The 21,754-nt window shown below is 47.5% G+C and overlaps 1 long non-coding RNA gene across 4 annotated transcripts in view; it reads left to right on the forward strand.

The window, feature by feature from the left end:
- The window catches only part of LOC114230777 (uncharacterized), a 193,487-nt gene that overhangs the window by 84,887 nt on the left and 86,846 nt on the right, over positions 1-21,754 (forward strand). For all 4 annotated transcript variants that reach the window (XR_008557014.1, XR_008557012.1, XR_008557011.1 and 1 more), the window contains one exon: positions 8,527-8,644. This is a non-coding gene — a long non-coding RNA (uncharacterized LOC114230777). The remainder of the gene's footprint in view (positions 1-8,526; positions 8,645-21,754) is intronic.

Genomic DNA, 21,754 nt, shown 5'->3' on the forward strand with positions numbered 1-21,754 from the left:
CCCATTTACTATGAGCTACAGGATGCTATATATGAGAGGGTTAAAAGCAGCCTCTGTTTGGGTCTACAAAGAGCTCCCAGGACCTACTCTGTATCAGACACTCGATGGGATGCATTTTTACATCTGTTTGCGCTTTTTTTTTTTTTTTACAATGTTAACAACTTATGTAAGAGAAGCTGGTGATGGAAGGTGAGCCACTGTGGTATAAGTTAAAGGCAATGGCCTTTACTTTTGGCATTTACTTTCCCCCCCACATGTGCAGGTGCCAAGGAAGTTTCTGGTTGCACCAACAATAGTTGAGTAACTGTATGTCGAGCTCACAGAATTCCCATTTCAGAGATGAAGATACTGAGCCTCAGTGTGATTGGGAGACATGCAGAGCCACGCTGCTTCAAACACTAAACAACACTGGTCTGAGGTCCATCATTGTTTAGTCCTCGGTCTTCCATCATGACAACAACATGGCCTCACTCTTCTGTCTGGGGAAGCCAGGCCCTCTGTCTTTATGGCCCCACCTGTTCAGGGTGCAGTGGTGACCACACTAAGAGCTTGGGCCTCTGGGTATCTGCAAACAGCTATATGGCTCATGGAAAGTCACTCAACATTCTAGTCATTCTGGCTAGGAGTCACTTCATTATAAAAGAGGAATGGTGATACCCATATTCAAGTCTTGATTTGGTCACCTGCTAGCTTTGTTTCCTTGGACTTAGGTTTCCTTGTGTGTGAAATGTGGCGAAATCATATTGGATGGGTGAAATGGGCAAAGGTATATGAAAGTGTCCTGTTCAAATCCTGCCACATGGTTGACACTCAATGTGCATTTCTCCCCAGTTTTAGGAAACGGGGCTTTCAGAGAATTTACCAGCACTTTCAGGAATTATTTAGACTAAGTGTGTCTCTTTTTTCACTTCCCTCCCATTCTGCCCCTTCTCTCCTGTTCCACTCGGGATGCCTTTGTTTCTTATCTTCATTGTGGGCCTAAGCATTGATCGGGCAGGGAGAGAGCAAACCATAAAAAAGTCCTCCAGGCATGTTGGGCCCTGGGGAGGAAGGGGGTGGGCAGGCCTCATTCTGTTTGTACAGGTGCATTATAATGCTGCCCGTGGTGTGAACATTTTCCACTTCATTACTCCTGGCTCTGGCCCAGGCCCCTTCTGCTCCCCTGGCCCCTGGCTTGGTTTAATTTCAGTGGTTCCTGGCCTTTGGAAGGCAGCAGTAACCGAAAGGAAAACAAATGAGGTCGCCATAAACGTTTCTGCACGTTGCCCAGTGAGGGCAGATGGGTACACTCATGGAGCAGGAGGGGGGCCAGCTTTGCTGGGGCCACTGGGACCCCATCAAATCACCTTAGTCCCCAAGGGCTTCTATCTGCTGAGCCCAGTTCTTCTAACTGGAATTGGCTTTGTTTAATGTGGGCCTTAACAGACACCCACAGGTCCTAGGACACTGTGGGTGCAGTCTATAAGAGATGGATAAACTGCATAAATAATAGCTAACAATTTATTGAGCACTTACTATGTGTTAGATGATGTTCTAAGCACTTCAGATGGGTTTTGAGTGAGGCATATCCTTTTATTATTCTCATTTTTCGTAGATGAGGAAGCTCATCCATGAATTTGCAAACTACGAGGCACATTGTATGGTTCGTAGTAGCAGAGCCAGATTTTGTCCCTGGCAGCCTGACTTCACAATTTACATGTTTAAGTACTATGCTATTGTGCCTCCTGATATAGCAATTCTCTGTGCTTATATTTCAATGATGAATTGTAGAATAATATAACTTTGACTCATTGACTCCCAGGATTGAATTGGACCATAAGTGACAAAGCCTGATGACCATTAGATGCCAGGATTTCCCACAGGCATTATCTAGTCTCTGTTTACATACCTCCACTGATGGGAAGCTCACTACTGAATGAGGATCCCATCCCATTACATGACTATTTAACTCAATAGTAATGCTGATGACTCTGTGTGTACAAAATAAAGCTTTTTCCTACTCCTGTTGGTTACTCAATAAATCCTTTCCTCCTTTTCCTTTGCCTTTCACAGATTAAAAAGAAAAGAAAGCACTTGTTTGCTCACCATGCTGTCAGGAAGGTATATTTATAAAATAATATCAAGTTCATGCCTCATTTGAAAGGTGAGAGTTTTATTAGAGCAGAAATATGCAGTTCTCACCTTCTTTCTTTTACTCCTTCTTCTTGTTACTTTCCTAAGTGATTGGTGAATACACACATTCCAGTCATTGGTTAGTCCTGGGGCCGCAGAAAGGAATGGAGCACAGTCCTCGCCCGTGGGGAGTTCACGTCTACAGTGGGAGCCTGCCTGGTAAATAGCCTGCAGTTAGAGGTGTGCACACACATTAGGGAAAGCAGCAGGAGGAGTGGCTAACTCATTGTGCTACCAAGGCAGGTTCTCCAAGAATCATTGGGCAATATTTTCACCACCTCCTGGTAAACTTTCTCTATGTAATTGAAAGAAATGTTTACATTTGAAAAAAGTACTTTAAAATGCTCCCCAAATGTATAATTTCATTAATTGGGGGTCATGTCATAGTGGAAGACACATCAGGGATTGAAAACGATCCCATTGCTCTCTTATCCAAGAGCACAGCTCCTAGAAAAGCTCCTCTCTCTCTCTCTCTCCTGTCTATCAATCCATCCCTCTCTAGTAGCCCATCCCATCAGTACACAAACATGCTGTGAAGTCAATCATATTTTAAAAGAAACTCCAAAAAGAGAGTTAGTAAGAAAGGAAGGAAGGAAAGAGGGAAGGAAGAAAGGAAGGAAGGAAGGAAGGAAGGAAGGAAGGAAGGAAGGAAGGAAGGAAGGAAGGAACCATTCATTGATCCCCCATTTCCCCTCATTTCTCTGTTCCTCTTTCTAGACAAACTCTCCAAAGACTTGAACCTACTCGCAGTCTCCACTTTCTCTCCCCCATTCTCTCTTGAACCCACTTAATCAGGCTTTTGCCCTCACCACTTCACTGTAATAGAGATTGTGAAGGTGGCGAAGGACCACTCTTTGCCAAATCAGAAGTTCAACTCTCAGTCCTCGCCTTAACCTATCACTAGTCTGACCCTTAAGGGTCACTCCTTTCTTGAAGCTCTTCCTTCACTAACCTGCCAGGGCAGGTGTGCACCCGGACAGGCCCCTCCTGCAGAGCTGAGGCCTGGCCCTCTTTATTAGCTCCATCCATTAGAATGTTCAAAGATTGTCCCTCTCCTCTATCCCCACTCATTCCCTTGGGGATGTTAATCCATGCCAATGGCTTTAAATAATGTGCTCCAAAGAATGGTAAATGTATATGTCTAGCTTGCCTCTCTTCACCTTCTGTGGCTCCTCCTTTTGGAGCTCCAATGTGTACCTCAAATGTACCATATTTAAAACAAAACTCTTCAATATTATCCCCCAGTGTGCTCCTCCCCCAGAGTTTTCCATCTCTGGACATGGCAACTTTATTCTTCTAGTTACTCAGTCCAGAGGCCAAGGAGTCATCATTGACTCTTTTTTTTTTTCTTTCTTCATCATTGACTCTTCTTCCTCATACCCCACCTTCAACTATCAGCCATCCTGTTACCTCTTTCTGAGAAATGGATCCAAAATCCGCCCCTCCTCACCAGCTCCCTGTTACCACTTGCCCTGAGCAACCATTCGTTTCCTGCTCAGACCATTGCAATAGCTGCTCTCCCTGTCCATCCTTGCCATTTTTCAGACTGTGGCTCATGTGGGTACCAAAGGGAATTTTCAGCATGCCAAGTCACATCATGTCACTCCTTTGTCCAAAGCCTTCCAATGGCTCCATTCTCACTCAGGGTGAAACCCAAAGTTCATTCCACCTCCTAAGAGGCCCTCACATCTTCTTTGGCCTCACCTCCTGCCAGTCTCCCCACCCCTCTCTGCTTAGCCACACTGGTCTTCTGGCTATTCCACAAACATGCCAACATGTTCCTACTTTGTGGCCTCGAGCCTCGCTCTTCTTCCTGCTGAGAGACTCTCTCACGATGGTATCCACATAGCTAGTTCTTTCGGTCTCCTTGGAAAGAACTTACCAGAAGACTCTATAGAAAATAGTATCTTGTACCACTACTTTCTTTACTCTGCTTATTTTTTTCTCCATACTGCCCTTTTTTACCTGATATCATATATATATATTTATGTGATTAATAGTCATCTTCTCTCCTCTAGAACTTAAGCTCTTTAACAGAAATTTGTTTTGTTCACTGCTTTAACCTCAGTGTCTAGAACAATGTTGGCACCCAGTAGCTGCTCAAGAAATATTTATTAAAATAATAATTTGGGAAATATGTGTTTGAATTCCTTCTCTGCCCCAAATTCCCTTTGTGACCTGGCAAATCACTTCACCTTTGTGCCTTAGTACCTTCACTCTAGAGTGAAAAACAATTCTTGCCCTTCCAAATCCAACAGATAGTTATGAAAGTCCAATGAGATATGGGTTGTGAAAGCCTGTTGTAATGAAGACAAAATGTATAAAATCGATAAAAGTTCAGTTCATTCCCAGTATGTTCAATAAACCAGTTTGGTAAGTTTACCTTGGATGTGAGAAGAATGTTATGAAAGTAGCTGGGCTCTTGTTAATCTTTCAGGGCTGTCTTTGGAGTAGCCCAGTATGAAGAAGGAAGGGAAGTAAACTTTTATAGTATGTCTGGTCCCCACTGGGGGCTGGGCAGTGGGCACCTGGTGTGATGCAACCTGCTATTTAACACAGCTCTGCCTGGTAGGTCCTATTAGCTCCCCGAGAACAATAGCCATGTGTTTTTAGCTTTGCAGTAGCTCAGGGTAAGTATCAATAAGAGTTTACTGAACTGGGAATTGGGCTTGATTCTCACCCCCGCCCTCCCCCCCCCCCCCCCCCCGCCCCAAAGGGCTCTGTGACTATAAGTGACTTGCCCAAGGTCACACAGGTAGTAGGTAGTGTCACTGTCCCAGGCCACTACATCTGATGTAAGTCACTTAAAAGCTGTCCTGGGCAATTTGGTACAGTCTCTGCACAAAAATCTTTCATTAGAGCAGGCATCAGACTGTGTGCAGCCAGCATAATAGCTTGTCTTTAGTGCCCTTTGAAAGGAGCTGGAAAGCTGCTCAGTGAGAGAGCAGAGGGGAAGTCCAGGGGAAAGCATTCTCCCAATCAGGCCTGACTTCGCAGCACCTCCCAAGTTTCGATGTGCAGTTTCAAGGTTTCACTATGGCCACTGCAGTTGCTATGGAGATAGAGCAACAAATATTTGAAGGCCGGTAACACCTCCCTCCTCCCCCCACCCCCATGCCTAGTCAAGAATGTTTGGGACATGGCCCCTGCCCATCAGGCTGCTGTTTGCAGCTGAATGCAGCCTTTGTGACCAGCCTCCTGGCTTGCCACCAGACTCCAGAGAGACGACTCGCCCAGATCTTTCCAAATAGTGTTTGTGTGAGTTGTCCACAAGGAGGGGAAAGAAAGCTCTCCACAACTCTAAGAAAATCACCCAGCCTATGGCTGACCTCAAGACAAAAATAATAAGAAGGCTCATTTTGCAAATTTGGGAGAGCCTGCAGGTTCAGTGAGGGAACAATGCAAGTGAGCAGTCACTGAGCATGGGTGTGTGCAGGGGAACTCTGCTCTTACAGAGTCCTCGCCTAGCCAGACGTCTGTGCCGGCACTCCCAGCCTGCACACGGGCAAGTTCATGCTCATGGGTTGCTTCAGGTCATCAAGTTTGTGAGCAGAGATGCCGAGGCTGAAATGCCCCATCCTTGTGATTATCACTGACCTAATGTAAAGTTTTCTTACTAGATTTCCGTTGCATAATGCTTGGCAGGTTTTTGGAGCCTCTTACCTTGTACATTGCTGAATTGATCTTGAGAGAAAAAAGAATACAGTGAGAGAGAGAGCAATTAGGCCTTCTTTGGGAGTTAACTTTATTTCTTTGTGGGAACTTGATATCCTTACCTATCACTGCATTGGGGGATCTCCACCGAATGTGCAGGCCCTCGGCTTCCCATCTGGCTCCAGTTTTGTTTTGGGGGAAGGAGGTGGTGAAGGAAACTTGACTTAATGGCAGGTGTTACCTTCAGGGCTAGAAAGGTACCATTGTCTCCCCTGCAATAAACTGCCTGGTTTTCACCTGCTGGCAAATAGCAAACTCACTTACCATTAAAATACCGGGTCGTTACTTCATTAATTTAATAAGTCTTTATTAAATGCCTACTGAGGGTCAAGCACTGGGCTGGGTATTGGAGGTAGAGGACTGAATAATATTTGTTTAACAAGTATTTATTAAGTGTCTGCTCTGTGCTAGGTACTATGTTAGGCCCTGGGGATACCACTCGTTCCCTCTCCTTAGGGGAATTGCTTGCAGGTAAGTCAAGTAAACACGCTTGCCATGGGAAGGGTTATTTCTTCCCTTGTAAGTTCAGGTGCCAGGGGAGCACCCAGCAAGGGCACTTACATGAGTCCCGACCCGCATTGTCTACCTTAGTAGCCACCAGACGCCTGTGGCTATTGAACACTTGAAACGCGCCTGGTCTGAATTGAGATGTTATGAATATGAAATACACACTGGATTTCAAAGTCTTAGTATGAAAAATAGAATGTCTCATTAGCCATGTAAATTGAGTATGTGTTGAATTGATAATATTTTGGATATATTGGGTAAATAAAGCATATTGTTAAAATTATTTTCTTATGTTTTTCACGATGTCTGTTAAGCCACCCAGTAATCCTGTGAGGTGGATATGATTGTATTCTTATCTCCATTTAACTGATAGAGAATGGGCTTCAGTGGTAAAATGACTTGTCCAAGGTCATATGACTTAGGGAGGGTTACTCATTTTCCCAAAATCACACAACTGGACCTTCCCTCAAAGAAAGCCCGTTGATCGTTTGGTTTAGAAATTGGGTCTTTGATGAGCAGTTAGTTGTTTTCCCTCAGCATGTATCAATCTCCTCTATAGAGAACCTAAGAGTTTGTGAGAAGCATGAGGCGTAATCAGGAGGGCCTGGAAGGCCACACTGACTTTATTCCCTATGTACTAGGGAGCTGTTAAAGATTTTTGAACATAAGCATGACATAGTCATAATGCGTGACTATAGCAGGTTACTCAAGTTCTTAGGTTAATAGAGTGGAGCTGGGAGCCCAGTCAAGACAAAAGATGGTAGGATAGATGTTAGGGTGTTAGCACAGGGAGTGGAGAGGAAGGGATGCCTCTGAGTGACGGCCCACTGGGGACAGTTAGGTGTTGTCCTTCAGACACTCTTGTGAAAGAGGGGAGTGGACCTAGCATGACGTCTCTGTACTTGCCCCATCTTCACCCTGCATGAGGGATTTCCCAGGCGATGTGCTGGCCTGAGGGATCCCTGGCACACTTGTTCAACAGGATGGCTCTGCTTTCTCCTCAGGTCTCAGGTCCACCTTGGTCCATGACTCAGTGTGAGAGGCTGATGGGTTGGCTCAGTGAGCCATGGAGAAAGGTTAATCGTGTCCGGGCGAGCAGTGGCTCTCCACCCCAGCCAGAGTGGCCTGTGTGGTAGAATCTAGTGGAAAGGTCATCAGATCAGGTCTGAAGGTGCCTGGCTCAGTCACTGGTTGCCAGGCAACTCTTTGAACTCTGTGCTCTGTTTTCTCTCCATCTATAAAATGGGGAAACCTCTTGGGGTCTGCAGGGATAAGATTAGATAATAAATTCTTATAACAGTTCACTCAACCACTGTGGACCTGCTCTATGTGCTGGGGATAGGCCCTCCCTCAATGGGTTCAAGTGTAATGAGGAACCAGGTAAATAAATAGAGAACAGAACTCAACTTTCCAATATAGTTTCACATTTACTAACTCACTGAGTCATCTCATGTGAGATAGAAACAAATTGTACCCCTTTGACAGATGCGGAAACTGAGGGCGGGCCAGGCAAAGTGATTTGACCTTCCTGGTGTTCCCACATTGCCTTGGATATAAGTCCATCAGAGTCCTTAGCACTCTCTATTTGGGTTGGAGATGCAAATGTTTATCCCCCCCAAAACTTTAAACTCCCTATGGACTTCTTATTAACCTGTTGGCCACCAGCATCTAGCCCAAGCTTGGCATATGATAGTAGAGGACTGGCAGGCAGAGGGAGTGGTGTGGAAATGCAGCTAAAAGTTATGGAGCATTGTCCAAATGCGGGCTTGGCTGGTCACTTTACATATGTCACTGTTTAATCTACTACAAAAAGTCAGCTGTGTGGGTATTACTATCTGTTTTATAAGAAATGTGCCAGAGGCTATGAGTTATGGGATTTATGGAAGGTCACATTGAAAGTAATCTGAGAAGCTTCAAACTCAGAGATGGCCCAGGAGAAGGTGTGTGTGTGTGTGTGTGTGTGTGTGTGTGTGTGTGTGTGTGTGTGTGAAGTATGTGTTGTGGCCAGCAGTCCGAACCCAGAATCAGAGAGGTTTCTGTAGAGCATTTGGCTAGTTCCCTAGAAGCATCTTTAGCTGCCAGAGCTGAGCCTGCTCTCAGGCTTTTGTTAGCATCTGCATTTTCCCTCTGTAGCACCCAGCTGCCCCTGCCCACCCTCGGTGAATACTTGCTGAAGAAATGCTTGAATGAGAGAACACAGGCTTGAAGAAATCACAAAAGCTGAGCTCCCACCATGGACCAAGGCCCTGGGGTAAGTCGTTTACTCGGGTTTTCTTTTTTTACTCTGTCAACATCATGATGGGGTACCATTAGGGCCTCAGTTTTACAGAGAGAAATTGAGGCTTAAAGATGTTGTCCTTGGCCTGAAATCATAAAGCTGATAAGTGGCTTTGAGTCCAGACTTGTTGGGTTCTAGCCTCGACTACCCATCACTACTCTGAAGTATGAATGGACTGTGGCTCCCAAGCTCTTCTGAAAGTAACAAGATGGCAGCAGCATTTGCTCCTCTAGAAGGAGTAGCTTCCAGTCACTTATGGTTCTGACTCTTGATGAAACAGCCCTCTATCTGCTGGCTCCCCTGGGGTCAGAGAGCCTTTTCCAGTCCCCTCTGGATCCAAGTATCTTTGAGATTTTGAAGGCCTTCATTTGAGGGTGTGGATTAACTAGCCCCAAATCTGAGGGCTTCTCCAAGTTACTTGCTAAAGGGATTCTTCAAGAATCTCAGCATAATGTAACCAGAGAGGTCTTAAGAAATCAGGCCTAATAGAGGAAAGGATAATGAACAGGAAATCAGGACATGAGGGAGTCATGAGTCGCAATGTGGAGGTGGCTGCCAAAAAAGATAATGTGAACTTGGGATGTATCACTAGGAGCATAGTGTCAAAACATAAGGTGACATTGCACTTCCTCTAAGGTCAGACTAGAGCTGGAATGTGGGGTTAAATTCTAGTTTCACATTTTCAGATGGTCATAGTCAAACCAGAACTTGTCCTAAAGCTCAGAACCAGAACACAGAAGGGGATGATGTTGTCATGCTTGTCTAGGCTGATGGACCTGCATTGCTTTTTCCTGAGGAACAGAAGGGAGAAGAAGTGGGAGAGTGGGATTTGGGAATCTTGGAAGTTTCCCTATGAATGAGGCAGTAGATTTCTTCTTTCTGACCCAAAGGGAAAAATAAGTTTCAAGCAAGGAAGTAATAGGAAGCTAGATTTAGACTCAAATTGAATAATATCTTTCTATCAGTTAAAAAAATAGCCAAAGTAGGAAATACTTTTGAAGAAAAAAGAAAAAAACTGGTGGAACCTCTTCTCCCTCCTCTGTGTGAGCCTAATTTCCCTGAGCCTCAGTTACCTTGTCTGAAAGGGGCAGGTGAGGAGACTCCAACAAGATGCAGACTATGGGAGCGGGGTTGTATGATGGCCCCAGGAGGCACACAGCTGGGATGCAAACCTCAGCTTAGGGTGACCCTGCTGACTTATTGTAACTTCTCTTGTCTCAGTTTCCTCATCTACAAAATGGGGTTAATATGTGTAAAGCACTGAGAACTGTACCTGGTGATAAAGTTTGCCATCATCATCACCATCTCTTTTCATGTACAAAAGTGACTATCACAGTATCTAGTACATTATAGGTGTTCAAAGAATGTGTCCCCTTTTTCTCCTTCCTCAGCCCCTCTTCCTCCAGGGTGTCTCTGGGAGACCAGCTTCTCCTAATCTCCTGCCTTCTAGAGCATGTTTCCAAGTAGCACAACATGGATTTACAGAGATTCAAAGGCAGCTGCCTGCATCCTTCTATGTAAATACCTTTTTGGTGAAGAAAGAGGCTGAATAAGAGAAAGGCAAGCCCCTACTTTTAGGAGTTTCCCATTCTTTGCTAAGTATTACTAAGTGTGTACTTCATTTACTTAGTGTTTTTACCTCCACTGACTCATTCTCTCACTGGTTCATGATGTGGCAGGGAGAGAGCACCGATGTGGAAACTGAGGCACAGAGTGTCATTGACTTACCCAGGGCCACTAACACCAAGTGGACGAGCCATGGTTCGAATGCAAGGCTTTCTCATTCTATATTGCAGCATTTGCCTCAGGTATTCCCAGCCACTTGCCTCTGGCTGCGCACCTCCTTCCTCCCTGGGATTTTGCTCCAGGAAGCATGGGAGAGGCACTCAGCCAGGTGCCCAAGCTGGAAGCCAAATCCTTGCAGCATTAGAGAGGACCAAGGCAGAGAGAGGAGCCTGGAGCCCTGGGTGTCTCTGCATGAGCCTGAGCCCTTAGAGCTGGAGACCTCACCTGGGCAAGCCCTGTTTTCAGGTGGCTCAGGAGGGTGAGATCCAGCATCAGGCACCCCTGTCAACAGCCCAGCGCCCCTACCAGCATTGGCCAACAGAACTTTCTTTGATAATTGTGTACCTGTGCTATCCAATACACTAGTCACTGTAAGACATGGCTGATGGGATTGAGCGATCGTGATCTCTGCGTCATAGCCCGGTCAGGGAGCTTGTGGAAGTTGCACAGTTGGCAAGTAAGGCCGTGGGGACTTGAGCCCATCTTGTCTGCCACAAAGCCAAGCCCTTCACCAGTACACTGGCCTCTTGTCCTACTCCTCGAGGAAAGCCTGTGTACCCTTCTGAACCCAGACAGGTGATTGGGTCATGTCTGCCTGTGCGCAGGGGCCTCACTTCCTGCCCCACTCCACCTGGGCCCAACTCTAGAAGCCACCTGTGTTATTCTACTGATAGCAGTGTTTGCCCTTCCAAAGCCAGGACCATAAAAGGCAGCTTTCAAAGTCACTGCCGCAGAAATGTCAACACGAAGGGGAGGCCAGCCGTGGTTTCTGAGGTGGAATGTCACCTCTGGGCTGCCTCAAAGGCTGCTGGGAGTCCAGGAGCCTGGGGTCTAGACTCGCTTCTACCATAAACACACTGTGCTATCTTTGGCATATTTCTTACCTTCTCTGGGCCTTGTTTTTATCATCAACGTAAGGAGAGGGTTGGACTTAACTTGAAGGCCTTAAAAGGTTCTTCTATGCCTAAAATGTTCAGTGTCCTCTGCTGTGGATCTGGGGGCAACGCCCAGACTCCCCTATAATGACTGTGAAATGCTTTATGCAGCAATCTTCAAAACAACATCACCCCCAACCACGGACTTGGATTTTTTTCAAAACCTCCAACAATATCGCCATTGAAGCAGTAAAGCTATTCATTAATATCTCATAAAAAGTGATTTTGTGATTTTCTTAATGTATGAAAAACGTCCCCCACCCCCAGCACTGGGCCCAGAGCCCCAGAATATAAAACCACAGGCAGACCACTAGGATTCTACAGAGCTCAGGTGTTTGGACAAATTGCCCGCACTTGAGAACACAGGGCAATTTTCTCAACTTTTAAAATGTTTTCTCCCCTCCCCCCCTTTTCTGGGGTTTCGCCCTTGCTTGTAACTTAAACCACAAATAACGCTTTAAGCCTCTGGCTGTGAGGAGTGGAGCAGTGGCTGCCAAGAACAGCATGGTTCACGTGGGCCCTTTTTCTGCCGCTCAGGAAAACTCTGCCGAGGACAGCAAAACCTGCATTTTTCTCTTTCTTCTCTCATTGGTACAAAGATCACTTTTTATTTATTTATTTATTTTATATAGGCTAGGGCAGGGGCAGATTGGTATTGATTCCTGGTGGGCAGATAGGAATTGGCCGTTTGAGGTGAATCAAAACCCAGCCATGGCAGCCCCAAAGCTTTCACAGATGCCAGATGAACCCCCTAACACTGACTTCTGTTTAAGTCCTTTATCCAGAACTTGGTACATGTAGGTGTTCACTCCCTGTTTGTGGTTGAGTGAATGGCCTTGTGCCTTCTTTCTTACTCTCAGCTCTCAGATGAGCATTCATACCCTCATTTTGTAGCTGAGGGAACCGAGACTCTGCCAGGCAAGCCCAACTCATTTGGGTCATTCATGGGCTGGTGTGTAAATCCGGGCTGGCACCAGATTGGACTCCTACACCCAAGCTCTTTCAGTGCCCGTGCTCAGCCACACAGGCCAAAGAAACATTGTGTTCTCAGCTCATGGATGAAGCCCAGGCATGATAGACAAGGCTTGTAGAATGAGACTTCTCTTCTCTGAGAGCTTTCTCCCACAACTTCCCAAAGTATCTCTCTGGGGATGATGCTTCCAACAGAAATGCCAGGTCACACCTCTTTCCAGCTGCCCGCTGGACATCACTGACTGGATTTGTGCTCAGTTCTATAGACAGCGCATGGGCCATAGTTGGTGCTTACTGTTGGCTCAGTGATTAAGTCAGTGATGGCCCACATATACTATCCAAATCAGAGCTCACCTTATCCACTATTGATTCTCCAGTGTCGAGATCGGGCGTGGAAAACAACTGTTCAATGAATGAGTGAATAACTGAAGGAATACATTTTCCTTTCCTCCACCCCCGCCCCTGCCCTTACCCTCCATACAGTTTATCTTCTGAATTGTCTACTTCTGCTAAAGACACCATCATCTCTCTCCAGTCTCTCAAGCCTATAGCTTGGGACTTCCCCTTGGACACCCCTTCACTTGCATGACTCACCAAATTGGTGAACATATTCTTTCAGTTCTGCCATTGGCCCCTCTTCCTTGCCTGTCCTCTCCTTTCCAAATTGGAACTCATGAACTTCTTGCCTTTATTATTTAAAGCTGTCACAAGGATCAAAATCCTGAATTAAATTTGCTTAAGCAAAAAAGTGAGATTTAAGTTAGAAGAATATAGGGACAATCACAGAATTGAAGGTGAAACCAAATGACCAAGCCCCAGGAAGGGCCCAGTTGGCTGGAACAGGGGTCTTTCTCTTCCACCTCCCTTTTCTGAGTCAGGTGATGTTTCTGAGTCAGGTGATGTACTGGCTTCATTCTCTCTCATCTGTTTCCTCCATATCATAGGGGCATGGATGCCTCTAGACTTACATCTTTCTTTCCAGGTCAGTCACTTTGTAAAGGCAGGAACTTTATTCATTTCTTCTTTGTAGCTTTCCCCACAGTACCTAGTATAGAGTCTGGAACTACAGAGTGCTCAGTTGTGGAATCTCTAGAAGGCTCTTAGAGTTGGAGGAGGTGGGCATGGTCTGTTGAGGCAGGAGATGAAATGATTAATCATGTAAGCTTTAAGGCCAGACTACATGGGTTTGAATCTTGGACCTTTCACTTACCAGTATGCCCTAAGAAAGTTATTTCAAAGTGCCTCAATTTGCTCATCTATAAATTGGGAACAATAATTAAGACTAGATCATTAGGTAGTTATGAAGAACTAGGGGCCCAGGGCACGAATTTGTGTACCTTGAAAGGAACTGTGGGCCGTGGTGGACACAGGGGTGGGTCTCGGCCCATCCTCAGCGACCCTGCCTGGCCCCTCTTGCCATGGCTTCCGGTCCCCTGTCTGCCAGCAGCCCCGCTCCTGCTGCTGCCGCTTCCATGCATTGATGACGCCGGCCCCACTCGCACCCGCTGATGGCGCGGAGTGATTGGGGCTGATGCCGCGGAGTGATTGGGGCTGATGCCAGCAGCAGATACGAGTGGGGCTATCGCCATCAGTAGGCAAGCTGTGGATGCTGCCCCGATTGCCCCTCAGGAGCAGGGGGAGGTAGAGAAGCCCTCAGGGGTGATCAGACCGACAGCCACTGCTCGCATCCACTGACGGCGCTGAGCGATTGGGGCCAGCACCGGGTGCCAGCAGCAGGTGGGAGTGCCAGGTGGGACCGTGGTGCGGGAGCAAAGAATTTTCAGTAACCACCAGAGCCTCACCCTGATGACAGCAACTGGCACCCCGCCTTGGTTGGTTCCCCCACCCCCCAACCTGCTCCACCATCCCACCGCAGCTGACGCCCGCCATGTTCCACATGTGCCCCCTGGTGGTCAGCGCACGTCATAGCGACTGGTTGTTCAGTTGTTCTGCTGTTTGGTCTATTTGCATATTAGGGTTTTGTATATATAGATGAGTTAACAAGTATAGGGTTTTTAGAAAGGTGCCTGGCATAGAGTGAGCACTCATTAAAATTTGGCTGCCATAAAAGTGAAGAAGAAGATGATGAGGATGATGGAGTTTGATGTTAATGTTGGTGATGATGATCTGTCTTCTGGACTTAGTCCTGTCTTGAATGGTTTTACAGGCCTGTGTGGAGAAGGCACAGGCTTTCGACTTAGGAGAACTGAGCTCAAGTCTTACCTCTGCCAGCCGAGTGAACTTCACCAAGCTGATTCCCCTTCTATGATATTCGTTCTTCATTCATAAAGTGGGTGTGACCTCACTGGCTGGTAAGGAAGTCGTGAACTAGGGAATGTTGGAGGAGGACAAGTTTTGGAACACCATGCTCCTGGCCAAGCCTCTTCCTCCAGGAAGTCTTTTGTGACCCCTACCCCTATACTGGGCTAAGCAGCCACAACCCTCTGTGCTTCCTCAAGCCATGCACTCATTCATAAATACTTCCTAAGTGAGCACCTACTATGTGCTGAGAGTATGTTTAATGGGGCAAAGCCTGAACTAGTAGTGGTGGCAACCAGCGAAAGCTAATAGGCGAAGAGGTTGGACACACAGGATGGGACCTTCTCGTATCTTGCCTTTTTAGAGTTTGTACTCTGTGGGAATACAGAGTACAAATAGTCAAATCACAATATGACTTCAGGTTGGTAAGTGCTAGAGGACTTGGGGTGCCTCCCTAATTGCAGCCTCTCAATCCATGGCACACTGTGTTGTCTTTCCCTGTCTATGTATCCGTCTCTTCCTCTGCTGCGAGCTCCTGGAGGCCAGGGCCCCCTTTCACCCGGTCTGTAGCTCAGGTAGCCAGCACACTCCCTGTGTATTGTAGGAACTCCCTGTTCATTACTCTCCCCCATGGTGGAACCCAGTGATCACTATGACACCTGGCATTTTCTAATCACAATTCTTCCTTCATTAAATAGTCGACCTGAGCAGACTGTCTCCCAGGGAGCCAAGGTGAGACAGTAGCCTGGCAGCTGGGCAAGTTCTAGAGAACTGCTTGTCCGTCTGCGAGCCAACAACAGTCACTGGAAGTCAACAAGGGAAATGGAAAGGGAGAGACCCAGGCTCCGCAGGGCGCACGCCCTGGGATCTGCGCCAGTGTGAACACGGCTTTCCGGGTGAGGATTTCCCCTCCTGGAATGGGAATAGCAGCTGAGGGTGAGGAGAGGTAGGGAACTGCCTGTGCTTTCTAAAGGGCTTCCTTCCATAGCGTCTTATTTATTTAAGCGTCATAACAACTCTTGGTATGTGCGCATTTGCGAATGTACACACACACACACACACACACACACACTTTCTCTGAGTCACAGATGAAGAAAATAAAGCCACATAGACTAAAGGACTTGCCTAAATCCACCCATCTACTAAGAGACAGAAGGCGGGTGAGGAGGAGGCTTGGGAATGAGCACATCCCTGGGAACCCTTCAGGTTCCTCTCAGGTCAGGGGTGAGTTAGAAGGAAGGATCAGGGATAAAGGCGGTTCCGTGGGACCAGAGAGTGGTTTCCCATGAGATGTCCCTACCGCTGTTCTCTCATTTCTCCAGCCCAGCCTCCACATCCTTGCTGCGATCAGCCCTTGATGAAGATGGGAGGGGACAATGGCTGCTGGCATGATCTGTCCCATCCCGTGTCTCCAGCCTCTTTGCCTTTAGCCTTCGCTGGGTGGCACCTCTACTCGTTCAGGCTTTGCCCCATTAAACATGCAGCTTCTGTTGTTTAGTGATCCAGGGATGGAGAGAAAAGGAGCACCTTGTTCCATACTACCTTCTCCTGAAGTGTCCCCTTCTAATTAAGGTTCAGGTAATATATTACATGGCACTAGAAAAAGTGTGAATGCAGGACCTTGAGACAGTAGAGAAGGTGGTCAAAGCTTCCTCAACCAACCAGGAGTGCCGCTGGCCCCTGCCCACCAGGCTATTTGGCCTTGGCCATGCCTCCGAGTTGTTGAGTTGTTGGCCAGAGCTTGGCACATCAGAGGCCACCAGGACACCTTGTGGACTAAGAAGCAGAGACACAGACCACAGGAAGTCGGTCTCTCTCTCCTCTGCTGGGACTTCCCCCTTAAGAATGTAGTAGGCTCTCAGTTGGGTCAAAAGCACAGCTGTGTGGAAGAGCAGGAGGAAGAGGAGGAGGGTGGATATGAGGAAGAGGAGGTGGAGGAAGCAGAGGAGGGGGAAGGAAAAGGGCTGGGGAGAGGAAGTGGGAAACAGGAGGCGGGGGAAGGAGGCATTGGTGGGGGTTTAGTGCCTCTGATATCAGTCCCTGAACCTCTTTCAGTCTCTGGAGAAGTCCAGCCTGCCCACGGGACAGAGTGGGAAGGCACTTCCTCTGAGGAGCTTGGAGCCCTTGCAGGCTTCCCACATCTGGGAAAGCTTGGGTGGGGGCTGGGCTGCCTGGGTCCAGTTTCCTACCCAGCCTGCTAGCTTACCCGGGTCAGGTCCAGTTGCTCTGGGTCCGGATGATGTTTCTCAAGAGCTAGTGGGGTGGGGTCCAGGTGTGCAGCCTGCCTGGGAAGCCACAGAGCTGTGACTCAGAGAAGGGGTCTCTGCGGTCTGCTACCAGGCTCCTGAACCCCAGTGGGACCGGCCTGCAGGGCTGGAGAGAAGGAATAAATAATTTTCTAGAGCGCATAGTCGGAGGAGAGGTTTTCTGTAGACTTAAAGGTGAAAGAGCCCTGAGCTGTAAGAATAAGGAGAGCATTCCCGGTGGAGAACTTCCTTTGTGCCTATGGAAATGATTACCAATGGTCCTATGACTTGCAGACCCACTGTGTGCCAGGGCTTTCCCTTACTGTCCTATTTAATACACGCTGTCACCCCCCATGAGTGAGGCCTAAGTATTCTCACCTAATGATTGAGGAGGCTCAGACAGGCATGAATGCAGAGCCAGCACTGTTCAAAGCCTCCTTGCTCTCCAGCTGCAGAAAGGGAGGCTCAGGAGGATGAGCAACTTGTCACAGTTCAGAGTGTGGGCACATGGTGAGAGCGGCAGGCAGGGCTGAGCCTCCCACCTGCCCTGTGCCTCTTCATCCGCCACTCCCGTGCTCTCCAGGCTCCCAGGCCTTTGCTCAGAAGGCACAGCGAGTGAGCTTCCATGACTGCTCCAGAGAGATGCCCATTACAGGACTCCCAGCCCATTGCCCGCTGCCAGGGCCATCTTCTCCGCTCATGGCAACATCCTGCTCTTCTCCAGTGCCAGGGCACAGCTGGCCTCCCAGGAGGCTCTCAGGGCGAGAACGACAGTGCACCATGTGCTGATTGATAGAGATGACAGGAAAGGAGCAGCCAGGAGGGAGGAAGGAAGGGCTGGCGGGAGTCCGGGCGGCGGGAGGAGCTGGTGGCCAGTGTTTCCCTGTAGGGAGAGGGCAGGCACAGGGGACCAGCTTCCTTGTAAACAGTGCGGCCAGCTCTAAAAATACCCGTCCTAGACAGGGGACACTGAGCTCCTCCGGTCTCCTACAGAGCCTTCCCAGGGCCCTCAGCCCCTTTCCTGAAAGGTCAAGGGGTTGGGAAGAAAGTCTTGTGAAGAGTAGGACTTCCTTAGCAAGGAAAGTATAACAATATTTTGTGTGTGTGTGCAAAACAGAAGGAGGACACTCTGTATTTTGTTTTCCTGAGCCCCTACTCCTCATTAGTAATCAGAGGCCTGGGCCCAGCTCAGGGGCCAGTCCTGGAGCTTAATTCAAAGCCTAGGGTCATGGACAGAGAAGGCCCTGGACGAGAGTCTCCAGCTGTTCCCCTTTATGAGGTATGTGACTATGACTCAACCTCAGTACCTTAGTTTCCACAATTATGAGAGGGAGTAATAGTAGTGTTTACTTCACTGGGGTGTGGAGAGGATTAAATGAGATGCTATATAAAGCTCTTATCACAGTGCCTGACACATGGTGAACACTCCAAAAATGCTTATTATGATGATTTATATGGGAGGATATACTATTTCCTGAATTTGAATTTAAGTCCTGGTTTAAAGGGAAATTTCATAGGTAGGTAAAGAGAGTGGGGTGAATAAGAAGAAGCAGAAAGAGTCTGAATCATAGAAAACTCAAATCTGTTATTTGACAGATGGGGAAACTGAGGCCTGGGGAGGAGAAAGGAGTTGCCCCACGCCTGACACTGTTTTAGCAGCTACCTGTGGGTTCAAGACAAAATAGCAGTGTGAAGAGACCATGAACACTCGTCACTCTAAGTGTGCCTCACTGAGGGTCAGGAGAATGAGAACTGTCGTTGCTATAGCACTTTCAAGTTGGGAAAGCCCTTTGCAAGGGGGAACAGACCTCAGCAGATCCTGGCCAGAGGGCTGAGCTCCCTGAGGGGCCACCTGATGGACATATGCAAGGACATAGCCAAACAGAACTCATCCTTGGGCATGGTGTCTGAGTTATGCATCCATTTACTGTGCCCTTGAATCCAAGGACCATGGGGAAGAGGCTCAGGCTGGAAAGGCTCAGGTTGGCCTGGAGAAGAGTCTTCAGACCCTGTGCTCTCTAGTCGGGTGGGCACTAGTCAAGTGAGCACTTGCAATGTGGCCAGCCTGGATTTAAAAGATTTAATTTAAAAAAATGTAAACTGTCTCAATCAGTTTCTATTGATTCCATGTTGAAATGATATTTTTAGATTCATTGGGTTATTTAATATGTATATCATTACAATTAGTGTCACCTGTTCCTTTATACTTTTTTTCCTGTGACTTCTAGAAAATTTAGAATCACACGTGGCTTGCAGTATCTTTCTGTTGGGCAGCGCTGTTCTGACCACTGCTTCTGTGCAATGATGGAGCAGGCTGTCCCACCAGTAACCAGCCTCGCATCACTGGGGATGTTACAAAAGCCTTGTTAATGAAAGTCTTTAGCTAGGTGGATACACTCTGTCAGCCCTCCAATTAGGATTCAACTGATTCCAGGCTGTCCTCTGAGGAGCACTTGTTCCTTGGAACATGAATAGGTGTTATAGGAAAAAAGACTGAAGATCAGTTTAATGTGGGGAATACTTCGTTTAAAAAAAGTTAAGCTCTTTTATTCCAAAACTTCCCAGGACCTTCTAGACACAAAGTGCCCCGTGAGTTTTGGATGACAAGGACACTGGACAAAGCAAGTATTCCCCGTGTTGATGGGCCACAGAGCCGTCTCTTCGCAGAGCATGACCGGGAAGTGATTTATTATTAAGTGCATTCCTTGAGAAGTTCTGTTGTCAGCACTGAGTTCAAATTCTGGCTCAAATCCTAGGTGACCATGGACACGTAGCTTCACCTTCATCAACTATAAAAACTGACCTCTCAGTAAAACTTTGAGAGTTACTTTTAAAATTGCAGAGAAAATGTAGTGTAGTGGCTGATGCATAGTAGGTCTTCAAGAAATGGTAGCCCAGAGAGGGAAGCTGGCTTCACAAGCTCACAGGAGAATGAATGATCGTTGGGCTTCGAATCTACTCCTCTGGGCCTTGGCTATTGGCTCCGCTTCTCTTTACCAAGCAACAGCACATTAGAAAAACAAACAAGCAAACAAGCAGAAACAGTTCATAGGGTGAAACAGGAAGCTTCCTCAAATCTGGTGTGATTTTATAGATCAAGTCGGTTTTAAACTAAAGACACTGTTTCCTCCTCTCCCTCCCTGCCTTGTCCCTCCGTGGGGCCTGGCGGGCTCTCCTCTGGGCCCCTGTCTGCTGGGTTCCTGTCCCCACTGTCTGTGGAGCCCCCAGCAGATGGTTCGCCCTTATCAGCGGGCTCCAGGCCAGAGGAGGAATCCTCCGGTCACATGCGGTCACATGCGGCTTTCTGGAGGGAGGGAGACCTTGTAAATAAACACAGCCCACACCGAGGAAGGGGGAGGGAGAAGGGAAGAGAATCCTTGACATTTGGTGACTGGGCCAGGATTAAAGGCCACGGGACATGGGCATAGCCCTCATTGGCCATTTCTGAGAGGGATCGCCAATCCGCTCAGCTTCCCTGGATGACAGGGTGGCTGTAAATAGCCCTGCGGGCTGGGCATTCCCAGTGTGCTGTGGGCTTGATCCAGGCCTAATCCCTGCCCAGGACTAACCTTTCACAGTTTACAGAGCACTTTACCTCCCAGCTCAGTGGAGAGAAGAGAGGTCTATCATCACCCCTAATTTACAAAAGAAGAAACTGAGGCTCAGCTTGTAAGTGACTCACTCCTGGCTACACAGCTGGCGGTAGTCAGTCCGGGCTGAGATCTGTGTGTATATTCTTCGACCAGATCCAGAGGTCTGCCCCTGACCCCAGGCTCCTCTGCCATGGGTCTCTGTGCCCAGTACCGAGCTCCATGCCCTGGGCAAGCCATGCTCCTCCCCAGGGCAGCCCATGTGCCAGGAAGATGGATATGTTCACCATGTTGGTGGTGGTGATGGTCTCACAGGTCTATGCCTATCGAATTGTGCACTTCAAATCCATGCGGTTTATTGTATGTTGACTGGGCATACTTCCATGAAGTTATTTAAAATGTAGAAGATAAGAGGCAAAAAAGGATGGAGGAGATTGGCAGGCATATCATTAAAGAGCTCCACGAGAACTCTTAAAATGGGGATGCAATATTTTACGGGCACATGGGGAAGAAGAGAGAGCTTCTTCCCCAAATTGGAGGTCAGGAAAGACTTCTTGAAATAGGTGTCTGATGGGACTCAAGGTATGGATAAGGAGGTATTCGATTAAGAAAGATTAAGGGGGAAGATGCAGGTAGAATTTGTTTTGAGGAATAGAGAACAGTGTACTCCTCCACCCCCCCCCCAGCCCCTCCCCTCCACGCCTGCTGCCACACACACTTTCTTTCGATTCTTCGAGGCCTGAGGTTAAAACTAACAGCTGCAATTCTCTTTTTTCTTCAGAAACTCAGACACACACCCTACTTGGCAGGCAGCTGGTTTTGCTAATAAGAGTCCTGCCTCTCTCCCTCCCCCACTATGCAGCTCATCCCCAGGTCCCGCTGAGCCTTGCCCTCTCCGATTTCCTCTCTGAACTCAACTGCCAGATGCTTGTGGGGTGAGCCACCCAGGGCACCCTCATTTCAGCTTCTTCCAAGTCCCACAAAAATAAAAGGAGGTTTGGGGCAATTTGTGTGGGAGTGTGATAGGGTTCTAGGTCCAAATGAAAATACCTTATTTCTCTTCCATACCCTTTGGCTTAGTAATAGACTAAGAGAATTTTGAATAATGCATTTATTAGAATATATTGTGATAAGCATAGAAAATTCAAGAATTATTAGAATGCTGTGCACTGATTATTGGTTAATTTGCTCCAAAAGCAATTCTGATCACTGCTCTTATGGTTTGTAAAGCATTAAATTGGTTTGGATGATCCCATTTTTCATGCCTTCATACTGGGGACTATTCCAATAACATAG

Source organism: Eptesicus fuscus, chromosome 9 (assembly GCF_027574615.1).
Source record: "Eptesicus fuscus isolate TK198812 chromosome 9, DD_ASM_mEF_20220401, whole genome shotgun sequence".
Taxonomy (NCBI): Eukaryota; Metazoa; Chordata; class Mammalia; order Chiroptera; family Vespertilionidae; genus Eptesicus; species Eptesicus fuscus.